This window comes from Coturnix japonica, chromosome 2, assembly GCF_001577835.2.
Source record: "Coturnix japonica isolate 7356 chromosome 2, Coturnix japonica 2.1, whole genome shotgun sequence".
Taxonomy (NCBI): Eukaryota; Metazoa; Chordata; class Aves; order Galliformes; family Phasianidae; genus Coturnix; species Coturnix japonica.
In genome coordinates this window covers 115,743,375-115,754,932 of record NC_029517.1, presented here as the reverse complement: position 1 = coordinate 115,754,932, position 11,558 = coordinate 115,743,375, and positions in this window count along the sequence as shown.

Below are 11,558 nucleotides of genomic sequence, written 5' to 3'. Positions count from 1 at the left end.
CTGGAGCTGGAAATTCCAGGTTTGTTTGACAATTAGCCTCCTTTGAAGAGATCTATCCGGGAGGGAAAGGGCCAGCTCCTGGGTCCCATTCTGCAGGTGATGGCTGTGTGCCTCATCTGTGTCATCTCAAATAACCTTTCTGGGAGTCAGGTTTTGCCCTTTGATTAAGGCCAGCAGGATTTTGCCAACAATAACCCAATGCTTTTGTGAAAGAAACAAGTTAATTAAGTTCATGCATCCCTCCCGATCTGGCTGGAGGTGTAGGGTATGAAATGTACCAAATGCACAGCAATACTGGGTAGCAGCTGTGGGCAGGAAAAGCAAAACTATGACCTCAGATCAAAACTTCAGCTGATGAGTGCATGGGCAGAATACAGTCACCCACGCTAATCCACTTGAGATGGCATGCCGAACTCTTAGGAAAAATTATGTGGGATCTTTGTCATGAATGACAACGGCTGATTTCTCATCTTATCCCAAGAGACTCCACTAAAGATCTTTAGGAATTTCTTAAGTAACCACATATGTTGAACTGTTACTTATCTTAATGAGAAAAAGATAGTAACTTAACAAAAAGATATCCAGGGATGAGTTCACGCTGTGGATTATATACAATATGTACCCTCCCCTCCCCAAAAATAAGACAATTTCCATTTATACAAGTGCAATTTTTCCATCTGAAAATACTAAATGTAATTGTTCTCTGCCGTTTGAAGGAAATCCTGGCTCCATTGAAGTTAATGGCAAAACTCCCATTGACTTCAAATGGATCAGGATTTAAACCTTTGCTGTTAAGAACATGCCGACCGATTTTAAAATTTTCTTTAAAAAAAAATAAATAAAAAATCAAAAGAAACATAAATGTGCTTGCATTTAAAAGTTCTGATTCCAAGTTTCATCCCAGGGTGAATTACTTCAGCCTTGATATAAATCTATCAGAAAAGGTTTTAAAAATGTAAAGATGAACACACCCTCAAAGAACAGCCCTGCTTTCCTCTTCTTCTTCTCAGGTCCATACCAGAGAATTTTGCACAGAATATAATAGAAATTAAGGATAAAAGATGAAACAACAAATCAAATAGTGTGCAACACTGCAGCTACGCTATGCAACTTGGAAGTAGGCAACATACTTTAGTCTTGAGTATGTAAAAGAGAAATAGGCATTTTCCCTGATTTGATTTTATTGAGATGCCCAGAATCCAGGAAAATAAGCGTAAGTAAATTTACATCAAGTAAAAATGAATTCATTATAGATAACTAATCTGAATTTTAAAAAGAGGCTGTTTCCATTGAATTTAATGTCTCACACAATACAAGACAGTTGATGGACCAAAGGTCAGTCTGTCACTGCGTGCTGTCTTTCTCTGGCAAATTTTCAGCTTGCATAAGGACAAATTATAAAACCGGGTCAGGAATAGAAGCATCAGGTCAACATCTCCTAAAATACAGCTGATCAAAAGCATGTTAAAAGATTTTATCCTTGCTAAAATTTCGTGTGAGGTTTTCCAAATCTGCTGTGTGTCTGACAGCGCTGTCCTGCAGAGATCAGTGAAATAACTCTGCAGTTCGCTGTTCGCACACTGCAGCCAGATCACACTGAGATTTCTGCTTAAGGAAAATGCTTGCATGTGCTGTGTTGTAATCTAGTAATGCTAATCAAGAAAAATTTCTCCCGTACTTTCACATTTAAGCAGAAAAACAGCTGGTGTCTTTCGACTCTGTCTGAAAATTAAGCAAGCTCCTAAACTCAAAATAGTACCCAAACCAAACAACTGATGCAGTTCTCCCAGATGCATTAGCATAGCTCATCGATCATTGCAATGATGGTATGACACAACAGCAGTACGAGTTTGCACTACTAGTTACTGCGATAACAAAGCAAAGAGAAAGAAAAAAGAAAAAGGAAAGAAAAAAAGAGAGAGAAAAGAAAAAAAGAAGAGACGCTACATAATGTTGTAGAAACAATTTCCCTACTCTCTGATTATGATTAAATCTTGGTGTGCTTTGAAATCCCTAATGTGTAATGCAAACCAGGATTTGGGGTGTTAGGAATGCATCCCCACCCTTCTTCCACAACGCTCTGCAAATTATCATCTGCAGACCCCAAATCCGTGAGCGGAGGGGGAAGGAAGGAGAGAGAGGCAGAGAGCAGAGGAGGGGGAGAGAGGAGAGATTAGAAGCACTTTTCACCTCTTGGTCCCGTCAGTGCGCTCAACGCCGAGAACCGCGCTTCAAATCCCGTGTTATCGTTAGGCCCGATTCAAAGGAAATCAAATAGTCTACTGAGAAAACAGTGGAAAAAGTAAGGTCCTAAAGAAGTAAGTGCTGCATGTTGAAACGTATGCATGTCACACCCCATTTGTCTTTCATATTGAAGAATAAAGCAGCCTGTCCCGCAGCAGTTATTATACACCATATTCTTTATTTTAAAAATGCAAGAAATTTGGCACAAAGAACAAAAAATCAACTGATGAAAAGCATTTATGTCATGGTTTAAATTAAGACCTTTGTAATGCAAGAATTACATCAGCAGTGGGCTTAGCTTAATGAAAATAAGACTGTGTTTTTAAAAACCATGAACGAACAAATCCTCTCTGCATTCTGAAAGAGAGAAAAGCAGAAAGAGATAAACAGATAACTTAATCTGAAATCAGAGCAAATCACACTCTGCTGCCTTCAGGAGATACTGAGCTTTTTATTCCAGTGACAGTTCCATGTCAAAGAAGGAAAGCAAGAGGCTCTCTCATGCCCACACGTGGATTTTAAATATTTACAGGGAATACTGGGTAACATGAAGTTTCTACAGCGTTCTCACTAAACTTCTGGTTAAGATTAATTGAATTTTTAGAGTTTCCTTTCTCTTGATGTGTTTTTGTTTTCTGGTTAATGTAAGGACTAAAAGTTCAAATGGGCTGCTTGATCGGATCTTAGAAATGTTTGTTGGTGTATTATTTTCATATAGTGATAGCGAAGGATATAGGAACAAAAAATGTTTTGAATGAGAAGAAGCGAATGTGAGACATTTGGCTGGTAGCAATCAAGTAGTAATGATTTGATTAACATGAGATGTACGGGTGGAGGTAGCAAAAGGGAAGCGTGCTCTCTTCTCTTTGTTATCTGTTGTTTGATATAAACATTTGTCATCTATTCCTCGTGCACGTTTTTATCTTTATATGGTTCTGCTGAATGAGAATATAAGGGGCAATTATCTGAAGGAGAAGAAATGTGTATAAGTGAGACAAAACAGCTTACATTTCTAGTGGAAATGAGCACAGAGTTGGAAAGCTAGAATGAAAACTTTCTTCTGTAGCATGGTGAGTACAAATGTATACAGTGTTAATATCTTTTTACTGCATTTATGTGACAGAAAAGTGTACTGTGGTTGGACAGAGCCTGAGTTTTGTTATTGATTATGTTTTAATCACTATTAAAAACTGTTTTAATCATTATACAACATATTTGGGAAGGAGATTCAAAGTATATGTATCCAAATATATGTGTATTATTTACTCTGTATAAAAATACATAGATAGAAAACAGAAGTTGATTTTAATGGTATCAGATTTCCAGGAAAAAAAAATAAAATAAAAGCAATACTTGGTTTCCTTTAAAATATGAACTAATTCTGAATAAACCTTCTACATGTAACAAAACGAATTTAAATATTTAAGGGTAGGAGCTGGGTGTGCATATCATAGAATGGACTCCAGTACTCACGTTTCTAAGTCCTTTGGTTTTGAACAATCTGATCAAACTGCTGCCAGTATCTGAGACGGTGATATATGTTACATCTTGCTGATCTGAAGATTCTCCAAATTATTTATGTGGAAGATCTGATAGAGGTAAAACGAGCTATCCAAATCCTGGAAGACCCTTAATCCAAACAAGAATTTACTGATTGAGATTTCCAGGAGGACAGCACGTTCACTGTTACTGCTCCTTTTCACAGTAGATGACAAAGTGAACCTCGTCCTCTGTTTCTGCGCATTCCCAACAATGAAAGGATGAGCAACAGAGGTTTTCTAAAAAAATAAAATAAATAACAATGTCACTGCCTTAAAAAATAATTATTATCTTTCACTTTCAAGGGACTTCTAGCATCTGTTTCAGTTTTATTTTAAACAAGTGCAGAAAGCAATTGACTTTCATTTTTTTGCTTCCTTTGGGCTGTAGGGATGAAAGGGTGAAATGAAAGGATTTGGAAAGATAGGGCCCGGTCCTGTGCCTGGAGCAGGTCAGCAGCCATGGCTGTGTCAGTGGGATCTGCTGCAAAGTGGTAGCTGCAGGACTAGGGCTGATGCTGAAAGCGCTCTGGTGTGCATGAAGTAAGGGAGAGAAGGCAGCTGTACGTGCTGCTTTCTTTGTTTGCACGCTCACAGAAAATGCTCCTTATGAATCAAATACCACCATTCCTCATAATTGGTGTCTCTTTGAGAGGGCTCTGGAGGTTTGTTCAGAGCCTGTCCCATCCTTGACAAGCAGCAGACAACACACAGTGTTTACCAAGAATGTCCTTCTCTCTGTTTTCAAGGAATTTAGTTGGGAGTTAAAAATAAAATTAAAAAAAAAACAAAAAAAAAACAAAAAAAAACAAAAAAAAACAAAAAAAAAGCAAAGCACAAAAAAAAATTTAAAAAATAAAAAATAAAAATGAAAAACACCACTATTTCAAACTGCCTAAATGGAGAATAAATTTTCTTTTTTAAGAATTTCTTCCAAAAATTCTCTGCCTCCTTGATTTGTGTCCTGTTCTCTGAAATACCTCATGCCTCCACCATGTGAAATATCCACAGCCCTCAAAAAATGAAGGGCGGGCCTACCCTCCTGTAGGCAAAATGGGAAAAATGCACCAGGCTTTCTTCAAATGCAATGAAAGAGAAACCCAGGCACAGACAGCACACCACCAGCTGCTAATCAGCTCTGCCTTTACCAAGAGCTGAAAGCCATCAGGGCACTATGTGCCTAATGGCCACATTACACTCTTCGCTGTGACAGAGTGCTTCTTAAAAGAGTGATGAACAAGTGGGCAGCCTGTCTTATTGGAATAACTGCTGCTTCTGTTTTGCCAGAGGATTTGACAGATGCCACTAACAAAAAGATCATACGTCTTTCCACCCTGTCACTTGTACGTGGGACAGAGAAGGAATATGCTCCTCCGCCAGGCTGCGACTTGTGAGCTTAGAAAACACTTCCACAGAGAGAAAGGGCATCGACGTGAAAAGCTCTCATGCCAAATGGCTTTTAATGTGGGCAAGGTTCTGACAGCTGAGATTGTGGGGCTGATCTGGAGTGAGGCTTTCCAGGCTGTCATTTGCAAAGCAGGGATTCCTCCCCATGTTCTAGGACAAAGCAGTAAGCCTTCAGCATGATCAGCCTGGCATGGTTTCTGGAGAGCTGACTGCTCACCTGGTACTAAATTTCTTCCTTCTGCTAACCGCTAAATCGAGTTAGATGCAGACAAAAACCCATTAGAGATTTTCCCTACATTAATTTTCCTAATATTAATTTTCCATGTCGGCAAGAGTTCTCATTACCGCAAGTATGTTTTGCAACTGTGGGCTGCACGGATAGATCTGCATCGCAACTGCTATCTATTAAGGTATGAGCCACATCATGAAATTATTAGAGGATGTCTGTGTTAAAAAATGACTATCTCCTGTTTAAAGCAGATTTACATTAATAGGGATCCTAAGCCCAAAGTGTTTTGGGAAAACAATCCCTTAGAAGCTTGATGCGGAGCTCATGTTCGCAGGGCCTGATCTTTGCAAATGTGTGCGCTCATAAATAGTTTTATTTGTGACAGAAGCTTTGCAGAGTTTAACAGCTCGCTCTGTCAGATGACACGCATACGTGTCTGCAAAATGGCCGCACAGACAGCTGTACGAACCTTAAAAGCCGCGCTTTGGTGTGAGGCAGTGGAAGAATCTCACCAGCTGACGCTATTTGAAAACGTTTACTTTTTTCTGCAATACGGTAAAAGGTGATGAAGCTTTAGACATGCAAGTTCTGAAGATTATTTTCTGCTAATCCAACTCTGTTACAAGCTACAACGAGCTCTTGCCCATGCTATAAGAAAGCACAGTAAGGACTGCCTTGACTCAAAGCCTGGCAGCTGCCCACCTTGGGAATGAAGGACTGGCACCCACCTCGCCCAGAGGTGATAACAAACTAATGATAAACAGTAATTAGCAAAACACATTTGTAATATTTTTCCTGCTTGCTCAAGAGGGGAAAATCAGTTATAAATACTTTTTCCTAATCATAATCTGAATTTTATTGCCTCAAAAGTTTATCGCTAGATGTGTGATTTTTTTAATTTTTTTTTTTTATTATTTTTTTGACCGTAGGAAAAAATAAAAGTCTCTGTCTTCCTCAGCATTTAAAGCTGAACTCAACGCACGGATAAATATTTACACACAGATGGTTTTTTGCCCTTCCAGCTCCACTGATTTCAATCTTTTCATTTGTAATTGTCTTGACACATTCCTGCTTCCATTTATTTCAATCATCTCAGATTGCATCTCTTATTTGGAAACTGGAGCGCCTGGGCTAATTCAAAAGCTGTTCCTGAAAGAAATATTCTTTCATACAGTATCCCACAACACTGCTTTTGTAACACTGCACGTTGGTGGTGGTGTTGGGCCACTGTGAGAGAGTACTACCACTTAACTCAGCGAAATGTCTGCTTTATGCTAAAAAAAAAAACCCTCCATCTAATTAAGCTTCCTGATCGTCCTCATTACCCAAATATGTGTTAGATTCCCTGGGCTGCTTTCAGGGATACTGAGACACAGATGGGTTAAATGAGTTGTTAAAAGCCACACAGTAGCCGCATTTTTATTATAAGGGTTAGCTGGAAGGGTAGCTTCACTGATTTAAAATATGAACAAAGGAAAGAGTATCCATATGAAAAACAAATGAAAAAACTTCACCCTCTGTGGACAAATTTCTGCTGAAAAGGATATGCGCAGTGATCAAAGCAAAGTTTAAAGAATGAGCGTCTGGAAAAAAAAAAAAAAAAAAAAAAAAAGAAAGAAAAAAAAACTTTAAAAGATGTTTTAGTTATAATAACGCAGTTATCCAAATGTCAGTGAATTTGATCAAAGCTGATTTGCAGAGCTCAGGTTTAGCATTAGGTGAGTCATTTTCTTTTATTAGTGATGCTTTTTCATTCAAATGGGTAAAAAGGTGAGAGTTTGGATATGTTGAAGGTTTCATTGGCTTACAGTAGGGACAGACAAATGAGGCCCACCTAGTTTTACAATCTGGCCCACAGCTACTTTGTTTTTAATAAAATGCAGCATATTGAAAGGGCATGTCTCAACATGTCTTGACCCATCCAAACTGGATCAAGATGGAAAGCCCCATATTGGAACCAGTCCACTCCCAGGACAAGGTTTGTTGTCTCTGGGGAGCAGCAAGGGTCAAGGCACACAAAGAGATCCCTGCTCCTCCACCCCTCACCTGTGGGTTAGGTCAGCATCTCAACCAGTCCGTGTTGATTGACATAGGCTGTCCAGGTTGTGGAAATGGGAATACTGTCAAGTCTCCACAGAATCAAGGAGTGCTTTAGGTTGAAAGGGACCTAGGGAGGCCCTCTGGTCCAATGTCAGGGTCAGGGCAGTAGAAAGCCCGTCTGGTTTTGGGGTGGGAACCTTCTCTCCGCATCTGCTCCAATCACACATGTATGAAATCCTTCTCTGGGGCTCTCCAAAAATATACTGCACTGGCCAAAAACCCAACTTCTTCTCCTATGGACTCTGATCAACATCTAACAGTGCCAGTGAGGATCGTTCCAGGGCACTTCATCTGCCGTCTGGCAGAGAATGCTCCTGAAAAGCAGATTCTAAAACAAACTTTTCTCACCCCCTTTTTTTATACCACATTGTGCTTGGGGACTTGCTAGGATGTTTGGCTACAAACTGTGCTGAGGTAGGACGGAGGGTTGTTGGTAGGGCATCTACTACAACAAGGCCCTGATCCTCCATCGATCTTGATGCGATTAGAAAAATATAGTATTAATAGCGGTGTTAAGGTTGAGAGCTTGGGGAGCTGCTACTTTTCACAGCTTGCGACTGAAACCATATAACTGCACTTTACAGCGCTTTCTCTCATCTGCAATTTCCTGTTGCTGAAACCTGAAGAATTTCAGTCAGACCGGGTTGCTGTGCACAAGTGGCTGAGGGGCAAAGGCCGGGGAGCCAGGAAGCACCCGCTGCTCTCTCACCTGAATCGGGACATCACTGCGGGACTTTGGGGGAAGTTAACTGGTTGTGCCCCAGAGTATGGAGCAACCAACAGCCTATTACAGGGCAAGATAGCATCTGCCCATGGTTGGGTTGCTCTTGTACTGAGAGTTCCCATACACTTTCTCTTACCCAGCAGGGCCTGCTAGAGAAAGCCAGGCCTCTCATCCTTTGGGTGGGATAGGGGAAGCTAGTTTGTATTTATGAGGGGGTTAAAGAATACATGAGAGCAGTTTCTTGGCAGTAACTGAGCTGCTGAACTTTCACACTCCCAGTTTTCCCTGCAGTAACTTGTTTGTGTGCCCGTATCCTCACTTCCCTGTTAGAAAACTCTCTTTAAGTAAAACAAGCAAATGTTGCATCTCAAGAACCACACTTTGACAAAAGCAGCAAGGTCTTCAGCTACAGCCCAAGCTTCTGTATCATAATTGCAACTCATTTGTCATTTATTGTTTGATTTCATGGAAACGAGCCCATTGTGCCCCATGAAAGAACAGGAACATGCGACTGCAGTGCTATGCAATTTTCCATTTAAAATGTTGTGTGTCTGGAGTTTGTTTGTTTGTTTTTATTTAACTAGATGAATGAGATTCACTCAGAAACATTGGAGTTGCCCATAGCTGAACTATTGAAGAGCTGTTCAGTTAGAAAGTTTTTCATTTTTAAAATGGCAGTTAAAAAATAAAAAGCGTGACAAAGACATGGTTGTAGCTTAGCGAGAGCATGACATGTGATGGGATGAGCTGCCACATGCCTCTTTCCGCAGCATTAATTTCAAGACCCACTTCTCTGTAAAAGAGAATTAGGGGATAATGGGCACACGGTGAAAGAAGATGGAAAGGATCTGACTCATCCACTCGGATTCATTTTGCCATATTTGTCACTGAAATCTCCTTGAAAGCGTTCTTGTTTCCCTGGGGTTGCTGTGTGGCAGTCCATGCCCTTGCTGTCCAGCACAGGACCAGGCCCCTCAGCTGCCACCACTTCCACAGCGCAGTGGGAGCAGGAGGCCACAGCCTGGGAGCAGGAGGCAGAGACACTGAGCGCTTGCACAGAGGCATGATTCAGCCCAGCAGAACCAGCTCTGGATCCAGTGCTGTTTACCTTGTACCCCAGCCAGGCGGTTTTGAAATCAAGCTGAAAACCAGGGGCAGCCTGCAGGTAAGCCGCCTCGCATTGCCCCATGGGCAGCCTGGGCAGGCCCCAAAGCCAGATCAGTCTCTGAGTCCCATCTAACATCACAGCCAGGCTTTAGGGCTTTCTAGAAGTGTCCCTGAGAGTTTGTCTTCCTGATGCCCTTCTCGCTGGCCTGGCATAGAGGAAGACAGGCCTGCACAGCACAGTGCCTCAGGGTTGTGCTGGGAGTGCTCATCACAGCCATCCCAAGTCTGGCTGCAGGGAAGGCAGCAGGCAGCCTGTGGCTGAGGTGGTGCTGAGTGTACAGGTGATGTGGCCCTGTTCCCGCTCACACACAGCACCGGGCATTGCCACACACACCAGGCCCCAGAAGCAGGGTTCCCGCTGGCCTGGGAGCACTTGCTCTGCTTGCTGGTTGCTGAACCTCCGATGAGTCCCACATTAACATAAGCCAGCTGTCTGTCTCTGTTTATCAAATCAAAGCATTTACAAGGGTTAAATAAAAAGCTCTGAACGCATGTAACTTGTGCTGGCAATACCAAACCTGGAGCGACTATGCTGGTTTTGCACAGAGATTCGAGCACAAGCTCTCCCCATGTGTGCAGCGTGGCACGTGCCTGCTCTGAACACGGGTGAACTTGCATTAACACGATGGGAAGGAACAGCTACATTCTAGCACACCAGTGATCCATGCAAAATGGGTCACCGGGAGATTTAGAAACTGTACCTTTCAATCGCAGCCAAGGAGGTGCAGATAGGTACGCTGACGTGAAGTGCGACTGACACACCTCGAGGCATCTTCAGAGGTGGTGACGCCAAAGGATGTCAGCTGGCAGTGTCAGAGACAGTGCCTCGTAAATAACCTCAGAGGAAAAAGAGGGGGGAAAAAAGATCTTACTTCCTCTTGAGCTTGAAAAACAGACAATTGATCGGTCAATCAGTCAGCCTCCGATGAAGGAACAGGTCTCCAAAATGCCCCAACGTGTAGGACAGCCTTCACAAGGGAGCTGTGGTGCCACAAACTACCAAAGAGCAGGAGTTGGAACGCTGCTGAGGGTGACACACAGTGCAGAGCGCTGGGTGCCTCAGCTCTACCCAAGGTGACTTGGCTCCTTCACAAGACCGGGGCACTTCTGCACAGAGGGGAAGCACAAGGAGTGGGGTTTGAAACCTTCTCCCAGATCAGGCTGCAGCCCTGTGAGGCGATGGAGCCACTCTCTGGATCCGAGGAGAATTTCAGGGAAGCAGAAATCATTCTATTGCCTGGTCCTGCCCAGAGCACAGCAGTGACAGATGGGCCACCAAGGCCTGGAGACTGACTTAGATGCTCCTGCATGGCTGGGGCACTGCCCAGAGCCTTCCTCACTGTCTCAAGTCCATCTGCATTCAGTTTCATCCCTGTGCTGACAAAAGGAGAGGCAGCATTCCACCGACAGCACTGCGCTTTCACCAGGACAGGCAGCTGTGCATGCCCCAAACTTAGCCACGTGTGGATGGAGGTGTGAGGCCACTGTGCTGGGATCTTCAGGCCATGCTCCACTCATCAGAAAACCCCACTTGGCTGCAAGCAGTAACTGAACACTGCACCTTGCTTGCAGTGCTCAGCATCCTGAGGGAGCTGAGGGGAGGAGGGAAACCTACACCTCCCATTTCCTTGATTCCCTCAGCATAAGGATTTTTTAATTTCTTGTTCCATAGGCTTAAAGCTTTCATGCAAAGTTTCACAAATAAACAGCTACATCTAGGTTTGTAAAAATTGAGATTAAATCGAATGTTTTATGCAAGTGCCATGCCCTTGTTTTTAATATAAACAAATGGTTTGTTAGCCTAAGTGCTTAATAACTTCAACAAAATAGCTGCTTGGCTAATGGCTACCCCTAGTTTGTCTTAATTATACTTTTATAAATAGGAAAGGAAGCTGTAAGAGCTCCTGTAAAGCAGGGAGGAAAAGAGATGCTGCAAGGGGGGACTGCAAGCTGGAAACATAGCATGGACTTAATATAAAAGCTACTGAACTTTGTGAAACATAGCTGGCAAACGAGGTCACCCTTCAATGCATGAAAATGTGTATGTGGCTGTAAAACTGTGAGCACAGAGTTGCTGGGAGTTCTGCCCCACCAGTGAAGCCTGGCTGGTTGACTCCATCCAGTCACTCCAGGATGGCACTCTGTTTCT